At 40.0% G+C, this 21,906-nt stretch overlaps 1 long non-coding RNA gene across 1 annotated transcript in view; it reads right to left on the reverse strand.

The window, feature by feature from the left end:
• Window positions 1-21,906, reverse strand: part of LOC113964207 — a 36,639-nt gene that overhangs the window by 12,043 nt on the left and 2,690 nt on the right. The window contains exon 2 of the long non-coding RNA XR_003533098.1: window positions 9,077-9,271. This is a non-coding gene — a long non-coding RNA (uncharacterized LOC113964207). The remainder of the gene's footprint in view (window positions 1-9,076; window positions 9,272-21,906) is intronic.

Below are 21,906 nucleotides of genomic sequence, written 5' to 3' on the forward strand. Positions count from 1 at the left end.
ACAGTCTTTTTAAGCAATGGATAAATTAGATTGGGTTAAATATGCAAATGTTTCATCCTGTTGAAGCTTTTGTAAGATAGTGGAAAAGCAGAGAGAGGAGTTACTTCAGAGTAATGCTTTGTGTGATTTATGGGAGAAATTTGAAGCAGAACAGAGAACTTGTGCAAAGCCACTACATACATATGATCCAGGCGTGACCGGAGCATAAAGATAACTGTGTTGGTCTTCTCCTACACTTCTTCAGATGACATCTCTGGACGTTTGAAATTGGGAGAACCATAAGATGTCTGAACATTTTCTATTACAAAGAAGTTGCATAAAAGGATAGAGACATTTTTTCATTTAATATCTTACAAGACCACTGCTTAGACAAATGTGCATACCTGGTATATCAGTTTTAGGATCTTCTGAGGGAAAAGAGTATTTGGTTTCTCTTTAATCCTACCATTCTTTAATCTGACACTGTAGCAAGAGCCAACACTTAAATTCAAGGTGTCTTTGATGGGCTTTCATGCTTTATAACTCTATTTTCTCTGTCTAATTCTTATACCCTAAACTTATGACTTCTTTTTCTGTTTTCAAACTCATATTTGGGCAAAAGTCACTCCAGCTTAATCTTATTGAAGATTTATGAAAAAGGTTTTTATATGTATTCAGCAAGGGTTTTTTGAATTGGCTCAATAAAGCTCAAATAGCTTTACAGTAACTATTGTCTATTCCATAATACTGCTCTGAACATAAACTATGGCATTATACTGGAATTAGCCAGCTTGACAGATGACTTCAGTCTTGTTTCTTACACATTGATTGACATGTCATTTTGACCTGAAAATAATAATGGGATGCTGGAAAGAGTCTTCAAATTTAAGCATCGCAGAATTGCTCAATTAACTTCAGTAATCTTCAACCTTTATAACACAATTGCAGAATACATTACAGATTATTTTGGTATTAGATGATCCTCTAACTGAAAATATGATTTCCATGGCTATTCAGAATATTAATTATTTACTATTGCTTTTACTTTTGTTATTAGTAAATTCAAAGCTGAAGAAAACACTATATTAGATGGAAAATTAATCATATTTCATATTAATTCTTACCTCTTTCAATTGCTCTCAGTGCTATCAATGGATAGCACAAATAGGTGGGTTTTTTTTATTTATTTTGTTCATCAGATCTTACTGAGTGAATTGGTAGACAGGAGGCCTTATGGTAATCTGCCCTGATTTTGGTTAGGTAGTACCCCCTTTACTTTCCAGTATCTAATGAATTCTAACAGCTCCTGTTTCCTTCTCCTAGGAATGGTATCAACACAAGACTTTCCTCATCTTGTCTTTGAGTAGCCCCATGGTGTTGTGTCCTCATATGGAGTGCTGTAACCTGTTATCTATATATTGCTTTTCTAAGGAGTACTCTGTGTTTCACATCAGCTTCTTTCCACTTAACTGCTTTGTATCAGTAATATCTTGTGTTAGTATCCTTTGTATTAATTTAAAATGATGAAGATCTTGGAAGTACAAAACAGAACTACATGCCTCTGTCATTAATATCCTCTGCATCCACCTCTGTTCTCCTTGGTATGATAGCATTTTTTAAGTCGTTAGCAATTTCAAATCCTTTGATTTTCTCAGTTCTATCTTTTCCACATGCTTCTTTTTGTAATATAAGCAACCAGAAATATAGACAGTGATTGAAATTAATTTTTATTCCATTGTGTTGGAATAATTTCCTTTGCATTAGAGTACTAAAATGTACTCACAGACTGTACTTATATAAAATCCGATTTTTTTGCTGATATTCATGTTGCTCTTAATGGCAGTAGTTAGTCCTGGCTAATGCTAGATTAAAAAAAACAACAGTTATCACAATGTCTCTTAAAAAAAAAATTAAAAAATATTTCAGCTTATTTCATAGTCTTTCCTTATATAATTATTTTGATGTATTTAATTGCCTGACTTGCTTACCCACACAATTCTATTAGTCTGACCAGTGAATTTTGAGTTCAGCTTTTACCCACTTCTATTTACTGTTCAGTGTTCATTCTTTTTATTTACATCACTCCTGGCCTAGCATTATTTTAAAATTAAAATTTTCATTTTCCTTCCTCACATTAGTCAGGGCTAGTGAACAATACTTAATCCCAGCATGCTGTAGCAGTCAAATCAGCTTCTCTGTCACATTTACCCATCCCATGAGATTTTACAACTAGTTTTTATTCTTCCATACCCAAACTTTCTAAGGTCTGATGATCTTCCTCACAATGAAGTGAGCCAGTGGTATATTTGCCATGGATGTCTAAGAAAGTATTTTTCATTAATTTTGTTGTGGTGCTCTGAAAGTAATTCCCAAATTCCCAGAAACTCACATTGCTCTTCTTTCCCTTTCTCTGAATATCAATTATGCAGAAGAAAAGACACAAAAATTATAACTAGCATTGCCAGCACCATCATCACTAATACAGCACATTGGGTAGGTGGCAGTCCTAAACTAAGGCTTTATTAGAAAATTCTCAAACATATCTATCAGATATCTTTGTGTCCAAGGAGCAGCCTTTCCCATGAACTATTGCTATGTATCCAGGAAATTGCCTCTGTGGTACACTAAATGGTTAGGAAATCCCCACTGCACTGAAGTTATACAATAACCTTCTGGCAGGCGCTTGTGTTCCATTTTTCTATACAGTAGTGACAAGATTATAACTATGCAGTTCAGGTTTTATTTAATCACTGATGTAATTTCCTTTAACGGAATAGCATTTCTTTTATTTAGAAAACCCTGAACAATATAAAATTATATTTTCCTTAGCAAGGTGATTGCTAGTGACAGACTGGCAAGAGAAGGACTGTAATCTGGGACTCAGTACTCCTCTCGCAAAAAGGAATGTAATGATGCTGATTTTTACCAGCTGAAGGTTGGTCCCACAACTTGCTTCTGCTGCATGGCAGGAGAAGAGATGAAGTGTAAAGTTCTGTGAAAGTCAGGGTATAAGTTAAGGTTCTTCACAAGTGCAGCTGCCCCAATGTCAAGCACTGCTGCAGTGTCTTAGCACCTCTCCAGCTGCATCCATAGAATTAATCTGGTATCCGTTCCTGAATTCCTGAGGCTAGTGGGCCCTTCTGCAGGCAAACTTGGGCTTGGAAGAAGGTAGAGTCTTGTTCCTTGTGTCAAGCCTGGCTTGAGCTGACTCAGCTTTCCCAGGATGTTCCAGCCAGCCTGGCAGCAGATCACACACTCCTATCCCATGAGCTACTGTTTAAGTCTCCCCACATCAGGACTTTGTCAGGTTATTACAGAATCCTGCAGGTTACCCTCTCAATTCTTGAAAATACAGGTATACACCAAAATTTCTGTGTTAAACTGTGTTACTCCAGCCATCACTATCTCAAACCAGGCACAAAATGAAAATAGTGTAGAGGTTGAGGCCAAAATACTACAAAATCCAGAGAGCTTTGTGTATTTTTCCTTCCATTGGAAGGAAATGTTGATTAACAATCCATGTTAATTAACATACAGTGGACACTGCAGGTAAAACAAGTCTTAAAGCAAAAACTGAAAGTGAGAAGAGGGAGTCTACTATGTGAATCCAGATAAGAAAGGCTGCCAGGAGGTGCGTGTAGGATGAAGGAATGGAGATGGAGGAGAATAAAACGAACACAGCATTGACACTCTTTTGGACTCTGTTCTTCAGTCTTACCTATACTTTTTTTTTTTTTAAATTTAAGGTTATAAATAATCTACCATGAAATGTAAAATAAGTGATTCCAGCATAACAGTCCCCTAAAGCTTGCTCCAACCCCCCTTCTTAGTCACTAAAAGTGTATGAAATATGCAAATCACTGAACTCAAAAACTTACAGCCTCAGTAACTGAGGTAACGGGGTTTTGTTTATAAGAACAGCATAGCACTCTGCAGCATAAACCTTCAATTAATCCTTTAGTGCAGCCTACAATGATAGACTGCATGGCATTATCAAATTCTGTTTTAGCTGTACCATAAACACAGTAAGTTAAAAGTGCTTCAGGCAGCTAAAATGACATGTTTGAAATTTTTGGTTTTGTTTTTCTGTTCTTCATTCAATTGTGCTAACAGGGGAAAAAGGTGAGGGGGAGAGAAGATCAGAGAAAACCCACATAAGTTTTAAAATAGATTTTGAAAGCCAATGTTCTTTATTTACATATTTTACTGTGGGTTTTTTCACTATGTACGCATATAATCCTTTCAGTCCTTGCCTTTTTACGTGGGTGTAGGTACAGATCCTTACCTAAGGCAGGCGAAATAGGTGTCAGTAGGAGTGGTGCAGTGCCACTCTAAATACAGGTTAGATGTAAAGGCTCAGTTTTGACTTCCTAAGCTTTGGTGCTTACCCTAGATTCAGGTTAGGTGTGTAGGATGTGTCTGTGGGTCAGGGAACAACCAGGCTGCATCCCTGTTTGTTCAGGAGACCTAGGCGTGCAGTACCCTCTCTTTCCCTGTGCCCTGACATATTGATACAGGGGTGGAAAGCCAACAAACAGGTCTTCTTATCGGGATAGTGAGGGTTACCAGGCATGTCATGCTCTGCTCACTGTCTCCATTTGTCTATGATATGCAGCCATAGCCAGCTCAGGTTTCCCTGATAAACCTCATAGGTATCTGCAGAGCGTAACCCTACTCTGTGCAAGCCAATGTCTTCCTTTGACTATGAAAGAAACTAGGACCAAATATATTTTCAACAGAGAATATTTAAGCAAATGTCTAAAGTTAGGTGGGAAGAAACTACTGAAAAACTCTGGAAAAAAAGAATGTATATGGGATATATACAGGAAATTATCTATAACATAACTTTCTTTGTCCTTATTCCTAGCGTGCAGCCTGAGGCTGAATTCTGCTAACACTGAATGGATGTTTGGCATCTTAAATATGATGGGGCCATTTCTTTGTCCTGTTTTCACTATTGGAACTTCTCATCCAGGATTTCCGTTCCTACTTTCCGCAAGAGCTTTTATTGTTCTATATTATTCTCTGTCTTTAAAGTCTTCCTACTGTCTTTAGAGTCTTCCTGCTCTTGTTCACCCTATATACAGGCACATATTGCATGCTGCAATGCAAACTACTGCTTTACCCTAACAGGAGTATTTGCATGCAAGAGGAACAGGAATATTTAAACTTAATTTTATTCTGAGAAAATCCTGAAGGCCCTGAAGAACACGTGCCATATGATTTTCCCTCCACTACTTTAAAGCAGTACTGATAATGAAATGTCCTGTAGGGATGGCTTTAGAGAGACAAGTACTAAGTGTTGCAGTGCAATGATGGCAGTGCCTGTGGTGGTTTTGGCTTTGTGGTGCTACTGTGTTAGGTTCTGGGAGATAGGAGCAACAGAACAGTTAAGGCTTTTTGACCAGTATTGTTGGAGGGTAGTGGCTGTGATTTCTGCAATGCAGGCTCCTCTCAAGCTATTCTGTGAATGATAGAACCTAGGAGGAAGTACTGGCATTACCCGAGAGAAAAATGAACAAACATATTACTTGGAGTGTTATTTCTGGCAAACAACATTCTTCCCTTCAATAGTTCTCACATTGCTGGAAGACCCGGCAGTCATCAAAGTGCTAAGGCACGTTATGTTGTCAGGCACCTGTGAAGATAAATTGGTTGTGAATTTTGGGGTTTTTTGAGGTAAGTGTCCCCAGGGCAGGAGATGAAAAATTAGTCCTCTGGTTTGTTAAATATTTTCTGTGTAGCTGAAACAGATTTTAAAAAACCTGCTAAGTGTCTTCCAGTGGAAAAAAAATCTACTGAGAAAAAATAATTTCCAGATTAACTCTCAGATCCCATTTGTGTGTGTGCGTGTGTTTTTTTTTTTTCCAAACTGGTGCAGTGTGCTCCAAGGAATTTCATTTTACCTTCAGTATTTCTGTGGCAGATAAACTCCAGTCTTGCACATGTGATTTCAGGAAAGCTTTGTTTTCTTTCAGCATTTTGTATCTGTTAAGATGGGCTAATCAAAGGTATGGATTTACTGCTCTCTTTCTCTCCAGGTAGAACCAGGCAGAGTAGTGTGCACAACTTACTGCCTGCAGTCACAACTGCAGCTAGACCTATGCCTCTCCCTCTTTTCTCTCTTACAAATCATAATTCTTTTCTCTCACCCTTTACCTTATTTCTTTAGATTATTAACACTGTGGGGCAACAATATTTCTTTTCTTTGTGTTTTTACTGCACCTAGAATAATGGGATGTTGATCTGTTATAGTTTCTGGGAAAAAATGAACAGCAATAAACTATGCATATTACAAGGAAAGGATATGACTCCAGCTAGCAGGAAAACCACTATAGACATTATTTTGTCTATTCCAGGAATGGAAAGAAAAGACTTGTGTTATTCAAATGCTTTATCTTTCTTTTATGTTACTTTTTTTTTCTATGATGAGTTGTTCAAGTGCTGCCTTAAGCAGCTTCTGGATTTCTAATATAATGACCATGTTGTTAAAGGTTTTTTTCTAAGCCCCTGGTTATGTTCTCTCTTAATCCCATTCATTTTTTCTGCTCTGTTCCCTTCCCCAGTGCGACTGGCACTGAGGGAGCTATCAGGACACTCTTGTCCCTGACAACCTAACCAGTCCAAATAAATATCAAGGAGCTCATTAGACTGCTAACTATTGGGTCCCCTTGTGATGTCTGTGTTTGGTGCCATGTCATAAAAAGACCATTTAATTTAATTTTAAAAAAATCTCTTTTTTTTCTGTCCTTCTGGGTTCCTTGTCCAAAGGTTTCATTTACAAATCCTACTGTTAGCAGGCGGAAGGGGCTGACAAATGATAACCTGGAATAGCTCCTGCACCCACAGTCCTTGGCAAGCTGGGAAGAGGCTGTCCTTTTACTGTTGATTCTCTGTCCCCCAGAATATGAGAAAGACAGAAAATGTTAACCAGATCTTTTTGTCTTCATTGTCTGACTGGTTAGAAAGAGAAGTGAGAACTGGCAGTTGGATGGGTGCCTCTTGCCCTGCACACCCCTTGGTACTGCCTTGGCTATGGGACACAGGAAGAGCTGAACTGGCTTGCAAAACTCTTTCTCACATATGCTCACACCTCTTTCTTATGAAAAGTGGATATCCCTATCGATAAGTTACATTTGTCCTCTCTATGAAGTATTCCCACAGCACTGCCAGCAGTGGAAATGGATTCACTGCTGAATGGGCATTATCAATCCCATACCACATGCAGTCTTTTAAATTTCAGCAGAAAATGAGCTATTTTGGGAGAAAAAATAAGTTCTTTTGCTACTACTCAGGCAGGAGTAGATGAAAGCCATGGGAAGAAGATCAGTGAAGTCAGTATCTAATGACATTAGGTTCCTTAGAAAAGGGCTGAGGTGTGCAATCTCACAGGCCTTTGAATTTTACAGGAAATCCTTGTTGTGGTGTCAGGTGTTGGCTGCATACTTTAGTATGGTTGTTTATAATTTTTTCTGCTTGTTAAATCTGTGTACATAGCTTCATATATTTTTTGGTATGAACATTTGCATTTTTAACTTAGGATCACTGAATAGGAGATGTAGTGAAAGAGTAATGTGTACTCTCGCGTACATTTTCTTCCTTTGCTGTGAGGAAAAGTAGTAAATGTGATATTTAAAAATATTCAGAGGCCTTGAAAGTCACTTTTGCAAGAATCATTGAGAGCTGCAGATGAAGTCTTTGATCTCTGACAGGTTCCTTCAACTAGGCTTTAATGAATGTTACCTAACTGTCCTTCAAGAAAGGCCATGATTATTACTTTGTTGTGTAACATTTCACAAACTGAAATGCTGAGATTCTTCACCAGAAGAATCTATCTATGTTCTACCGGGCTTCTGCCTCTGATTTGCAATGAAGCAGTGTCTTCTATGCTACTGGAACACATTTGTTTGATAAATGTTGTTTCAGGATGTTCAGTATATACAGATGGGCTCCCTTTAGGTGAGGTAAGTTTGCCTGCAGACCAGAAAATGTTTCTGCTCACCAGCTGACGTGGCTGAATCACCCAGTCCCTGATCTGCAGAATGTCCTGACATGCAAAAGCTGTGGTTTTGGAAACGGTCAAACATGAACTACTGAAGAACCCATTTTCCCCCGGTAGTTTCTGGGTGGAATGGGATGGGTGTCTGCAGGAGTCCTGTGCTGTTCATCTGTGGCAGAAGCACATAGGAGACCTGTGAATCTCCTCTAAAGCAAACATTGCTTCTAAACGAGGCAGCTCTGGAGCAATGCAGAGTTACCACATAGCTGAGGGAAACTCATGAAATCAGCAGACACTGTGGTTCTTGTACAGAGCCTTGGACACCACCTAAGGTGAGCTATTAATGGGGAGTAAGAAAACCTGCCCACCGGTGTCAAAATCCTTCAAAATAGAAATGCAAAAGCTGGGCTACTTACAAGATTTATGCTTCAGTTTGCCACCAGCCAGATGGATTGGTGACTTGCAGGTGGGAGAGATTAGAAGAGAAGTAATGAATCACAGGGGCAGCCCCTGGTAGAAATGCCTCTGAAAGCTCAAATGAATATTCTTAACAACCATCTATTCAGGGCCTCAGCCTGCAGCAGCCCCTCTGCACAGCTTACTTCATCTTACTTGTTCATGAGGAACAAAGCACTTGCCTTTGCAGATTTGTCAGCAGTGCTGCACTGCTCACAACTAACCTCCATTTTCTTCCAAATAGAAATAAATCCTTAAAAAGAGGAACAAAATGTTCTCACACATCATATGGCAAATGATGGCCAAAAGTCAGGGTGTGATATTTACTAATGGAAAGGGAAATGTCTATATGTGCACACCCATTCCCAAAGAAGAAAAATTTATTATATTATTTATCTTTCCTTGGTAATTAAAGATTAAAACTACAATCCTGATTTGGCACCTCCTGTGTAGCCTATCCCCTGCAAAGATTTCAACAGTCTCAGGAATACCACTGGTGTACTGATCTAATGCTCAACAAAGGTTTTAATTCTGTGATCAATAGAAAAGCAAGATTTCATCCTAAAAACTGCATTTGGATTATAACTCTGATTTTAAAAACAGGTGTCTCTGTCACCACCATGAGATCTTGATATGTCTTACCCATCTAGGAATTCTCGGAGAGTCTGCCTTCTGACATCTTTGAGTGCATGTGAGGTGCCCTTTATGCATGTTACTGGGAGCTGCTGTGGGATCAGCCTGGCTTTGGTAGCACTGCAGGAGTGGAGTGCTCTGCTCCTCTCCTCTGCTTGTTGCTGTGGGTCTGGATGCAGGAACACCTTGTGGTCGGATGACTTACTTTAAATGTCAAGCAAGACATTTTCCTTTTAAGAAAAAAACATTCAGCATGCTATTTTCCTATAGAAAATACCATGGAGACTTATGGGACTTAAAAAAAAAAGAAAAAGAAAAAAAAAGTAGGCTGACAGGGGAAAAAAAAATATTGAAAGTTTCATGAGGCTTTTGGTTACACACTGGCCTCTCTAGAGGGTGAGAAAGTATGAGCTTTCAGCAGCTAAACTATCGCACATGCAGCAGCTACTTGACGGTTACTCTGCCCAGGTCCAGGCCTCACCATCAGGCACCCTTTAAGTGGCAGTGCATGCACAGCCTTTACTCACAAGATCCTGCTTTTGCTCTGCCCATTCCTTTCCTGGAGCCTACCTTGTTGTTTTGAAGCCTGTTTTGATGACGCCAGACTGCATTCCCACTCACTTCCCACTGGAACTGATGTATTTTTTACTTTTTTTAGTTGCTCATCTTGACCTGTCTTGATTGTGGCCTTTGTTGTTTAGTTTCACTTGATTGTCAACGCAGCCTACAAAATAGATTTATTGCCTTGTCTCTGTCAACACTGAGAAAATCTTTCTCTTGCTCTTTAGTAATTAGGGTTTCTTGTGCCTTTCCTTGTCACAGCAACTGCTAGTTACTGGGCATAAGGCCATTGGAGTAAGTGGAGCACTGGGCTTTGATCATTTACAGAAATGCCTTCTTTCTTCCTTTGTGTGTCTTGTAACTGCTGTAATACTTGAAGTCAGTTAGAAATAAAGAAATCACAACTCATTTACCTGTAATGGAGGTGTGTTATTTAACCAGAAATCCCCTGTACACTAAATAGAAAGTTAGACTATTGAAGAAGAAACTAACTTGGGAGTTAGTTCCAGTACTGAGTCTGAACAGAACTGCTAGAAGGTTGAGATTACATCAAGAAACCGTCTATATTCATTACTTTTTCTGGATTTTTTCACTTCATATACAACATGATTCGTAGCTTTGTGCTCCAATGTATAAAATGAATATTTGTTATGCTGGAAACACTGATTCTGAAAGAATCTGGCAGTTTGTTTCTCTGCCATGTTTTTCTTCCTCTATGAAAAAAGATGATGTACTCCTTTTACAAGGGATTTCTGTGAGTCTCCTTACGTACACCTTGTTTGGAATTCAGATTTTTATATTATTATCATGGGATCAAATCCTGCTGCCCTTATTCAGTCAAAACCACCACAGATTTCAGCAAAAGCCTTGCCTAACTAAGTTGGGTGTGAAGATCAGGAAGGAACATCTAGATTTTTGCCAGCACAATATTTAGGAAGCCTCAGATATCTGTGTTACTTTCTGTTCATAATGTCTCTGGAGAGAATTTTTAAAAATATTGGCATTGCCCTGGGTATCTAGGAAGAGGGATGGAAATATGTGTCGTGCCATGGGGTCCAGTTTCTTACTTCCCTGATGACCATGTAACAGACACGTACCCAAGGTGACTCTGCAAACAGAAGCCACAAAACGCTCTCCAGTATTGTATCAGAAGCTTAAGACCTTCACAGAGGAATCAAAACCCTCAAAACCAATAGTGGGCCATAGGAATAGTGTAAGCAAGGTCCAGAGCTAGCATGAGTGCCTCAGGTGTCAGCAACTACTGCTGAAATTTGGCTCCAAGATTGTCAGTGTTATTCCTTGCTGCAGTGGGCGTAGTTAGGACACTCAAACTGCTTCTGCAGTCCACACTCAAAGTGGCTTTATGGTGCATGTTTGAATAGTAACTCCATCTCGTAATTTAACACTGTTCTCAAACAACAAAGCATATCTTCATGCCCAGTTTGCAGATCTTCAGCCACTTCTACCCTTTTGTGGTTTTGTTAAATTTCAAGGCAATATCCAGCTTACTGGGAAAACTGGAAGTGTCAATGATCTCTAGATCTGTTGTTTTCCTGTAAATATTTAAGGATTTTATGATTACAATTATTTTAAAAAATGCCTTACATATGTGAGATATTTACAAATACATTTGGCATGGGAATTTTAGCATGTTGGAAGAGAACAGCTTAAGGTTACTATTCAAGTAACTTTCATTCATTTATGTCTTACAGCATGCTCAGATTAGCCCACTTGCAGTATCCAAGGTACTTATTCAATTGCTATAGGCAACCAGAAGTCTGAAATAGCTAAATATTTATTTATTTATTTATTTATTGTAAACTGGCAACTACATTAATCAGTTTTGACATTTTCTCTTTTTGAGGGGTTATTTTTTCAGTTTAGGTTTTTACCTTTAGGACGAATTAGAGTGAGCAAACTAGTTGGAGAGCTGAAACATTACAGCTTAGAATCAACAGATTTATCCTAGTCAAATTGTCCACTCAATCCAAATCCCTTACTGCTTTTACTGCTGCTTCACCACTTTACATAGCACAGAAAAAGTACTTCCCCCTCTAGAAAATAGATAAAACTGGTCCTGCTCAAAAGAGAAGCAGAGATTGCAATAAAACTCACTATTTCCAAGTGAAGAATGTAAGTGAGAGCACTCACTATTTCTGGCATTGCCAAAGAAAGATCTGGTCTTTAAAGCATATCTGACAGTGATAATGCAGTATGAAACTGCTTCAGTTTTAAAATCATTGTAATTTCCCCATCTAAGGTGTGTAGAGATTGCTTATGAGGCACTCCTATGAAATGCATTTGCTTGAACAACAGGCTAGACTTGAATGCATTAAAGGGCGCGCAAAAATGAATCCTTAGTAAGGAATACCTCAACATCCTCTGTTTCAGCAATAGTGATACAAAATGCTAGTAGTGAAAACTATCATCTTCTGGTCACCAGAATCTCATGTATGCCCAGTACTGCTGGGGCAGTTCAGTCCTGGCTGACAGCATGGGCCTTCCAGACATACAGTGTGTTTCTGTTTGCACATGCTGTCTTCATTAAGAAATCTTTTTACAGACTACTCTTTGTGAGTTTTGCCAGTGGCAATACAACTGGGGCTTCTCATGGAACACAGTATGGTGTCTTATGAAGTCTTCTTTGTTTTTGAAGGCTACTGAGTCTTCTACTTTCATGATTTTTTAAGGGTACATCAAAATATGAACAAGAAAAAAAAAGGTGAGGAAGAATCTACTTTTAGCTATTGCACTGCTAGCCAGTCTTTAATTATTTACACCAAGAAGCTTGTATCTTCATTATCTTCCTTTAATGAAACACTACAGGAAACAAAATTAACAACATCAGGCAAAAGGTCATGGTCAAATTATGCTGAAGTCTAACCATGAATAGTGGCCACAAGTACACAACAAATAGTAATGGCTTGGTTCCTGTAGTGGGTTTCTGTGGCTGGGTTTTGGTAGCAGGGGTGCTACAGGGGTGGCTTCTGTTAGAAGCTGCTGGGAAGCTTCCCCTGTTTGGTGGAGCCAATGCCAGCTACTTTCAGGATGGACCTCCTGCCACTGGCCAAGGCCAAGCCAATTAGGAGTGATAGTAACACCTCTGTGGTAACATATTTAAGAACAGAAGGTATTGCGCAGAAATAATTCCAGCCAGGGAAGAGTGGAGTGAAAACATGGGAACAACAATGTAGACACCAAGGTCAGTGCAGAAGGAGGGTCAGGAGATGCTCCAGGCACCAGAGCTGAGGCCCTGCAGCCCGTGGTGCAGACCATGGTGAGGCAGCTGTGCCCCTGCAGACCATGGAGGACCATCAGGGTGCAGAGACCCAGCTGCAGCCCATGGAGAAGCCCATGCTGGAGCAGGTGGATGCATGAAGGAGGCTGTGACCCCATGGGAGGGCCAAGATGGAGCGAGATCCTGCCAGGGACCTGCAGCCCATGGAGAAAGGAGCTCACACTGGAGCAGGTTTATCCCAGGTAGGACTTGTGGCCCCTGTGGGGGACCCATGGTGGTACAGCTCATTTGTGAAGGACTGCACCCCATGGAGGAGTGACTTATGGGACAGCAGTTTGGGAAGAATTGCTACCTGAGGGATGTACTCACACCAGAGAGGTCCATGAAGGACTGTCTCCCATGGGAGGGACCCCACAGGAGCAGGGGAAGGACTCCTTTCTCTGAGCAGCAGCAGAAAAAACAACTGACCATAACCCCCATTTCCTGTCCCCCTGCACCGCTGGGGGGGAAGGAGGGTGAACATGGAAGGAAGGAGGGGTGGGGAGAAGGTGTTTTTAAGATTGTTTTACTTCTCACACTTTTGCTCTGATCCTGTTAGTAACAACTTTAAGTAAATCTCTACTTTGAGTCTGTATTGTCTGTGAAGGTAATCAGTAACTGACCTCTCCCAGCTGTTAACTCATGATTCCTTCGCTGTTTTTTTTCCTCTCCTCTGTCCAGTTGCAGAGAGGAATGAGAAAGTGGCTTTAGGGGGTACCTGGCATCTGGCCAGGGTCAACCCACTACAGTTTCCTTTGCATTAGTAAAACATTCTTTCGGTAGGTGGCTTGCTCCTCTGAAATACTGTTGGAAAGAAAAGCAAATGGGCTGTGATGTTCCCTCCTAACAGGAGCCAGGTGTGAGATGCCAGGTAGAAAAAGCTGCAACTCTATGACCCCAGATGCAAATCTGGAGTTAGGCTATTTCATTATGAGAAAACCAGAAACAAGGAATATGTTGTTTGATGTCCTGCTGTATTAACCTTTTTTCTAAGACTGAAAATAGAAGTTCTTATGGCTGTCCTGCTGTTGCTCCTGGTAGTTGTCTATGAACCTGGTCCAGGTCCAAGTTGTTGTTTATTAAATCATAACTGCAACAATGATTCTCTTCTGTAAGTGTGCAGAAAATTAAAATAAAACTAAATGTTCATTTCAGTAGCGTAAGCTGCAATAAAAGTGAACTTATACCATACAGTGAGAAGCACAGCAGTAAATTATTTCAATCTGATATTTATCTGTCCAAATAATCTGAGTCTTGTATAAGCAAAGTTGAAAGGAAATTGTGGCACAGTCCTGTCCATCACTGCAGCTCAAGTGCTGAGCTGTCAACGGCAGTGTGGGGATGGGAAAATGAGAACAAACTCTTCTTCTGACCGCTATAATAGCTATTCATATATTAATCTTATCTGCACAGATTCAATGTCAGAATGTTTTCTGTACATTTGCTGGTAATTCAGCACAGGTGCTGGCACTTTTTTTGGAGGGAGAAGAGTGTAGGAGAGCAGGAGGCTGGACCTCTGAATTTTCCATAAGTACTTCAGAATTTGCAATGTGAGCACTGCATATACATACATATACTTGACCTAGGGCTTGTGTATTTGGCATCCTAACTGTGCTAGTTAGAGACATCACCTCTTTAGAAAATTTGTTTTGCTTACATCCTTTGACCATCATAGCTGCAGCAAAACTACTACTATTACTTTGATACATAAGCACAATCTCTCACCCACACACACAGAGTTTCTTTTTACAGATTGTATTTGTAAAATAACTTCCACAAGTGTTTTCTGAGGCCTGAAATCATTGCCAGGTAAGTAATAGCAAACTATAACAATGAAAACCAGTGAAGAAATCCCTAGGACCTATTTAGATGGAAAAGAACTCAGTCACTGTTCAGTATTCATGTGAAAACAGATCCTGAAAATATAAAAGGATTTTTTGCTTTGAACTTTGGAAACACTGAGGGACATAACAGAAATGAGGTTCCTACTATACCAATCAATAAGAAATAATCCGCAGAGTTTTCCCTCTTTTTGGAGAAAAGTGAAATTTAAAACAAAACATTCCTCCCCTCAATTTTGCTGAAGAACAGAGATGCGGAGCTATTAATTGGCTTGCCCAGTGTCATGCGGGATTTGTGTGACTGATCAAAGAACAGAAATCAGGTCTCCAGAGTCCTGTTCCTCTGCCTCAACCACAAGATAATCCTTCATTTTAAATGCCTGCCAATCAGCTCTCCTGGATATAATGCTGGCTGAAGTGTTACCACTGCATTATGTAAATGGAACTACTCAGTGTTCATCAAAGCCAGATGAGCAAATGAAAACTCCCAATCCCCAGCCTCAGGACTTTACGTACCACTTTCTTAGTATTTAGAACAAAATTAAATGGGACAAATTCTGTGACACTAAATAATGCAATAAATCCCCCTTACAAAATTGGACAATATGAATAAAACACGGTCATGACCAAGGGGGTAGCCTACCTTTATATTACTCCTTCAAATTATTACTCTCTTTCAACAGAGACTGTAGATATCAGTTGGGTTTTTGGTAAGCGCACAGCAAAGAGATCCAGATTTGCTCTCTTTGCTGCAGTACATCTGTTCCCAGTGCCAGAAGGACACAGTGTAGGGAAAGGCTCTCCATGCTGCCATCTAGCATGTTGATTTCTTTATTTCATCATGCTCAGTCCCCTGTATTCATCATTGATACACATCATGGTCTATATGACAGGACGAGGGAGCAGAAACTGCCCATGAGAAGTTACTGACTGCTCTCTGGTGTGCTGCAGCTGTGCCTTCTCATACTATTTTGTCCTTGTAGAGCCCTGATAACCCATCTGGGAGAGAAGCAGAGGAGTTCTGTGTGTTAAAAATGTGCTCATGGAGCTGAAAAAATGCACTGACAGTATGTTGGTAGAGCTGAATTACAGCTGATGGGAGAACAGCAGCATGGCTGCCCAGGGCTGTGCCACACTGGAGAACCAAGTCTGCATTCTCCTCTCCAGCAGCTGGGGCCAGAGGAACTTGGCAACTGCCTGTAGTGTGAAACAGCCCCTGCCAGCTCCTCTGCAAGGAGAGCTGGGGGCTCACTCCCTGCATGGGAAACATCAGCTAATTCTTCCCTGGAAGTAGGATGTCTAGCCATAACCTGAGCATCAATATTACACAACTCTTTAAGGAGACAGCAGTGATTTAGGAAATGAAATGTAGAACTTTAAAATGGTTTCAATGATTGGTATTGGAGTTTTACTTTTAAAAATGTGACCAAAGACCCGAGGCTTCAAAAATCCAGCCTTAAACCCCCAATCCTCAAGTCTTTAGATAGCCAATTCCCAGTGGCATAAATTGCTTTTGAAAGGATATTTTATGTGTCTAGGGCACACAAGTGTTTTCTAAAAGGCAGCAGTGCTACTGTGGATAACAGAACTTCTGTATGTCTAAATTTCAATGAAATCATCAATCTGATGGGGAAAAAAGCATTTTCTAAAAAAAAAAGAAAAAAAAAAGGAAAAGAATCCCCACAATGTTTTGCCTCATTTATTTACGTATTTATTTATGGCACTTATTAAGAATTGAATCTCAGTCCAGGCCTACAGTATTTATCTGATTACACACATAATAGTTGTAGGATACTGTCCACAAATTATAGGCTTTAGTCTGCTCACCCAAGAGTAATTATGATAAATTTGGCTAGCTTACCTGGAAACATTTTATTTGAATTTTGGATTCCTTTCAGACAGCTGCATGCTTTTCCTCCTCTGGGTACCATTCACTAATACTTAGCTTTGAACTGCAAATTAAAATTTTGCCTTCTGTGACCAAAGTTAATTTTTGAACTGTTTCTTCTTTTCCAAAAATCTTCTCCTCTGAGAGATAAATTGCTTTTTATGTTAAAAAGAGGGAACAAGAATCAATTTACACCAGCTCGGTGATTACAGAAGTGCGATGTATCATGAGAGCTGGCAGAATTGCAGCTGCCTGGACTTCCCTTGCTAAAGCTGCTGTACAGAGTGAGTCACTGAAGAAACAGGAATATTTGGTCCGTAGTGCTCTCAGTCCTCAATCAGGGCATGCTGCCCTGTGTAGGCTTCTGGTGCTGTGCACCACCCACTGGTGGTGTTCATGGCAGCTGAGCCCTTCTACCATCAGCACAGTGGTTTAGTCTCGAGTAATTGATGTTGAGCAAATACGTTGTTCGGTGCCTATGTGCTCTAGCACAATATGCTATTGGGAAACACTATGTGCCCTTGCACATATATGCAACTCATTTCCCTTGCTAAGGTAGCTGGGAGGGCAGCGAACCATACACTGATGGTTTTGCTTTTGTGGATAAAGCCATGATGTATTTTCTCTACTAGATCAAGCTGACTTGTAAACCCTGGAAAGCTCAGTGAGGCATTACGGACACTGCTTGTACTGTCATTGCTTGATTCACGATCTCTAAACCAGAAACTCAGTTTGGCGTGCTGAAGTCCTGATCCCAGGTGCTGTATCTAGAATGAATTAGTGCTGTTTCACTGATCTGGCCTTTGATGCTTTTAGGCACTGGAGCTAGTAGGAATCTTTTCACTATACTGACTGTTGTCCTTTCTAATTATGTGATACTAGAGTTTGTAAAGAAAAAGATATATATTATTAGTAATATCTGGATTTTCTTTAGTACCAAATACTCAATATTGTTTGATAGTCAAATATGTGCCTTTCACTTCATTAAAAGGGTAATTTATTCATCTTAGAGCTAACTTTCAAATGTGGGTTATGGTATTTTTAGCTCCAGTCAGTGTGTTTACTCATTGCCATATCACCTGATCCCCTTGTACACCTTAGCTGCAAATGTCAGATGTGAAGGATTAATTCTGATTGATAAGGATTTGCTTTAATGTAACTTCATCTGTTGAAATACTTCATTATCTGAACCAACCCTTTGTCTTAAGAAACGTATCACAGACATAAAACAGTAAAAAAATTTTCAAATGGTAGAGTCTTTGCATCATGTGTTAAAAGGTTATGTTGGCTCCTCAGATAAAGTGAATCAAAAAACCCTGCATATTTTCTATTTCTGCCCCCTCTAGCTAGCTTAAGTTCATGCTAAAATTTCATGCTGCATGGTGCATTTTATTAATTGATGTTGCCATTTTGAGATTTCATTGACAATGAGCCTGTTCAGGTCATGCTGGTATTTCACTCCTTGCCCTAATTGCACTGTTTCCATAGAGTGGCAAGACCAAGCTAGTAGTAATTGCTGCTCTTTTGTCTTTGTATAATACCTAGAGGCGCCAACCTACTCTTGAGCTGAGAAACCTCTTGAATCTCTGGTTTCTTCATTTTTCTATGTCACATTTCTGCGTAAAAACAAAATGAATAACCTCTTAGAGAGAATTATTGCCCAATAAAATACACTGATGAGGCTTAAAAAGCATATCAGACCTATTTACTTGTCTTCCCTTCTTATCCCACTCTCCAAAAGACTACATAGTTCCTAGTCAAAGGCGCCAGCGATGATGATCCACCATATTTTTTTCTGTGCCCCATTATCTTAGTGACATAGAATAGCTCCTAATTTTGCCTCAGAATCTTCTTTGTTGCAACTGAGACCCATTATGCCATATCTAAACAAGCAATAACAAATTGTTCCCTTCCACTTTGGAATTGTCTACATTTTAGGGTTTCTTTTGAGATAAACACAAATTATTTCAATCACTATTCACTGGTGATGCTTCTTAGATTTCTAATATTATGTTGTTCTTTCTCATGCTCTCCAGCTGCTCCAGATAATTCTTTAAATGTTTGGTCCAAAACTGGACGTACTACTCCAGCTCAGATCTTACCAGTAGAGCATCTTTCAGGTTTTACTCCTCTTTTTATAATCCAGGGTTATGTTTTCTCTTCCCAATAGCATTGACTCATACAAACATTATCATTCACTGTATTAGACATTATCCTAGAACTTTCTGTCCAGCAAGTGTGCGGCTCAGTGTGTACTCATTTGCTTAGCTGACTGTGTCTGTCTGGGTGCAGTACACTGCACTCACCCCTGCTGAGAACCATCTTCATGTTTTTCCAGAAAGCTTCTCCAATCTATCAAGAATTTCTCTATTCTAATCCCATTCAGCCATCAAAAACTTGCCAAAAATTTATGAGCTGACTTAGGTTCACCTTAACAACTTAAATACTTGTTTAAAAATATCTATGCAGTAAATATTAAAAGGATCTACAAAATTACATTATCAGAGTATAGGATGTATGAAGTAGCATAATTATATATCCTGATTCCTCTTGGTTTGGAGATTTTTCTCAATTTCATTCTTGGTACCATCCCTTGGGAAGAAGGAAAGTCAGAAAGCATATCCCAAAGTTACCCTGCTTTGACCCCTAGACCTAAAGGTGAGGTTACATAAGCTTCTGCTGCCAGCAGAACTGCACCAATGTATAACTCAGATTGGACATCTCCAGACCAGTGGTGGGTGAGAAGACACTGGGCAGCAGTGGTAAGGGGACATGGATAAAATGTTCTCAAGGTGCTGCCACTCATGCTTCAAGGCTAAGGCAACGTGGAGCTTCCAAGACTTTGTGCTGGAGGGCAGGTGGAGGACACTGAAAGCTTCCATGAAGATTTGAGCTTGTGCCAGCTCTGAGCCACAGTGTGACTTGCTGTGTGAACATACCTTCAGTTTATGACCTTGATGATCAATGTGGAACATTTTCCACTTAGCTAGGACATCCTCATCCTTACAGTATTCCTGGAGAAATTTCACTGATTCCATGGTATTTTTAATTTTCCCAAGATGACCCCTCCATTCTTTGTACTTGTAGTCCTGGCAGAGTCATATTTAGCAACTACATAGCTGCTGGGGGAGAGCAACTCAGCCCTATTCCTGCCACAGGACGTAGGTCATATGCTGCACCAGCTAAAGTTAACTGTAGTACTCTTCTCCCTTTTTCTTGTCTCTTTGCCATCTTTCTCTCCCTCCTCTCTCTCTCTTTGTTGTTTAATTCCTCTCCCAGATAAAGCCTGGAAAGGAAAAAAGGCTGAATAATTAGAAGCCACAAGCATTTCTGGGTAAGCTCTCAGGCTTGTTTACCTTTCTTCACACCTGTTTAGATCACAGCTCTTTATGTCAATTTTGTCTTCTTGCTATAGACTAATGAATGTGAGTCTGCTGAAAAAGTAACATAAGTAAAGCGCAGGTAGAGCTTTATGGATGATGTTCAGAAGCTTCTCTTAAATATTTCACATCTTCCTCCTTCTCTGTCTTGTCTCACTGAAAATGAGCTGCATTTATGAGCCATTCACCCAAAAATTTTTCCTTTTTGCATTCATGGCCAAAGGGAGTCTGGGGACAGCGAATGCTCCCACAGCTACTGTCCAAATAGCAGCTAATACTCAAGCCTGCCAGGATGGGGGTATATTGCAGCTTTGAAGTTGCTTGATGGCTTTGTTCGTATGTTCAAATTTTGAGAAATCTGGAAGAGAAATGTTAAAATGGCACAATCTCAGCATGTCCCCATGGTAACCCTTACACGTGATGAGTTCAGAGGTAGGGGACTAGAATTGTTTCTCTGATGAAACACCAGATGTGGTAGACAGAATTTTGACCCAGACAAGACTCTCTCCTCTTTACAGATGCTGGTCTTATTCATGTCCTAGCCAATGCTAAGAAAGTGTTTATATGTAGAGACAGTTCAAAGCTGGTTTGGTTTCCCACCTGAAGATATTCTAATTTGCAGTCTGATCCACCAGTTCCTCTGGACTTACAACAGCAAAGGGCTGCCCCATTCCTGTCTCTGACAAATCTCCTGGCCTGGTTTCACTCCTGTGGAGAGTCTGTGGCTATAAGCACTATATATGACTCCTTAATTCTCTGCTTTCACCAGTATTTCTGAAGATTCTTTTGCACTGGCAGCAGTGATGAAGCGCAATGGCTGCGGAGCAGTAGGAAGTGCTGAACTTTTGGTAATTGAATATTTACTGAAATCCCTTATTAATAAAGGATCACCCTCTTCTGTCTGCAAAATCTTCTGCTATCAGCTGCATCAGAATGGATGACCAGTAACACCTGTTGAATACAGAGATTTCTTGACAGCATTGTACGAAGTGACTGTGTTGTATTCTTTGGAAAGAATAGCATGAAAGCTCAGGGTGCCAAAGGAAATCACACATTACAGATGCCCCTCCCTCTGTATTCTCTTGTTGTCCTTGCCATTTCCACAGCTGTAGCCAGCAGCAATACCTGTGCTGGAACAGTTTGAAATGTGAAAGTTTGGGCATCTGGTGCTGTTTTCCTGCAGGTCTTAGAGAAATTGTCCTCATCCTCAAGAGATGAGCAGAGGGCACAGTGCTTGAAGAGAGCTGCACTGGACAGGGTTGAAATGGGGAACATGTATGAGGTTGACTTCACTGTTGGGTTGTTTGATCTAATTGGAACTGGAATTTTGTCAAAGCTTCTTAAAGGACAGTTAACAGTACCTGGAGTCCTCCTGTCAAGTACTTAAAAAACCTAGAGAACAAATACATAAATAACAGCAGGACCAAGGAACACTTCAACATACATAAGAAATCTGGTCCAATCAAATCCTTTACATAAATCGAAAGAGAACTCATGGGAAAATAGCACAATAGCCCGTCAGAATCAAAGGACAATTGCAACTGCTGCGAAATAAAATAAAACAAGATGACAAAGCCTCAGAGCACAACAGATGCCATATGACTCTTGTTCTAGATGTAAACTTGGTACTTTGAAACTTGTAGCCTTTTTCTTCTTTCCTGGAGATCTCCTTTTACACTGAAAGCTTATTTTGGGTTGCTGTGAACTAGGTCTTTTGTTACACTTATATGCCTGTTTATAGGGAACAGCTGTACCATATAGTGGGGTTTTGAGCTAATCAGATGGAGCGTTTAACTAGACCTTTATGACACGATAAGATGTCCTGGAAATAACTGCTCACCAGGCATCCTGGCAGCAATGGAGCTGTGGATCTGAGAAGTGTTCCCTGAGGC

Source organism: Neopelma chrysocephalum, unplaced genomic scaffold (assembly GCF_003984885.1).
Source record: "Neopelma chrysocephalum unplaced genomic scaffold, ASM398488v2 Primary Assembly neopelma1_26, whole genome shotgun sequence".
Lineage (NCBI taxonomy): Eukaryota > Metazoa > Chordata > Aves > Passeriformes > Pipridae > Neopelma > Neopelma chrysocephalum.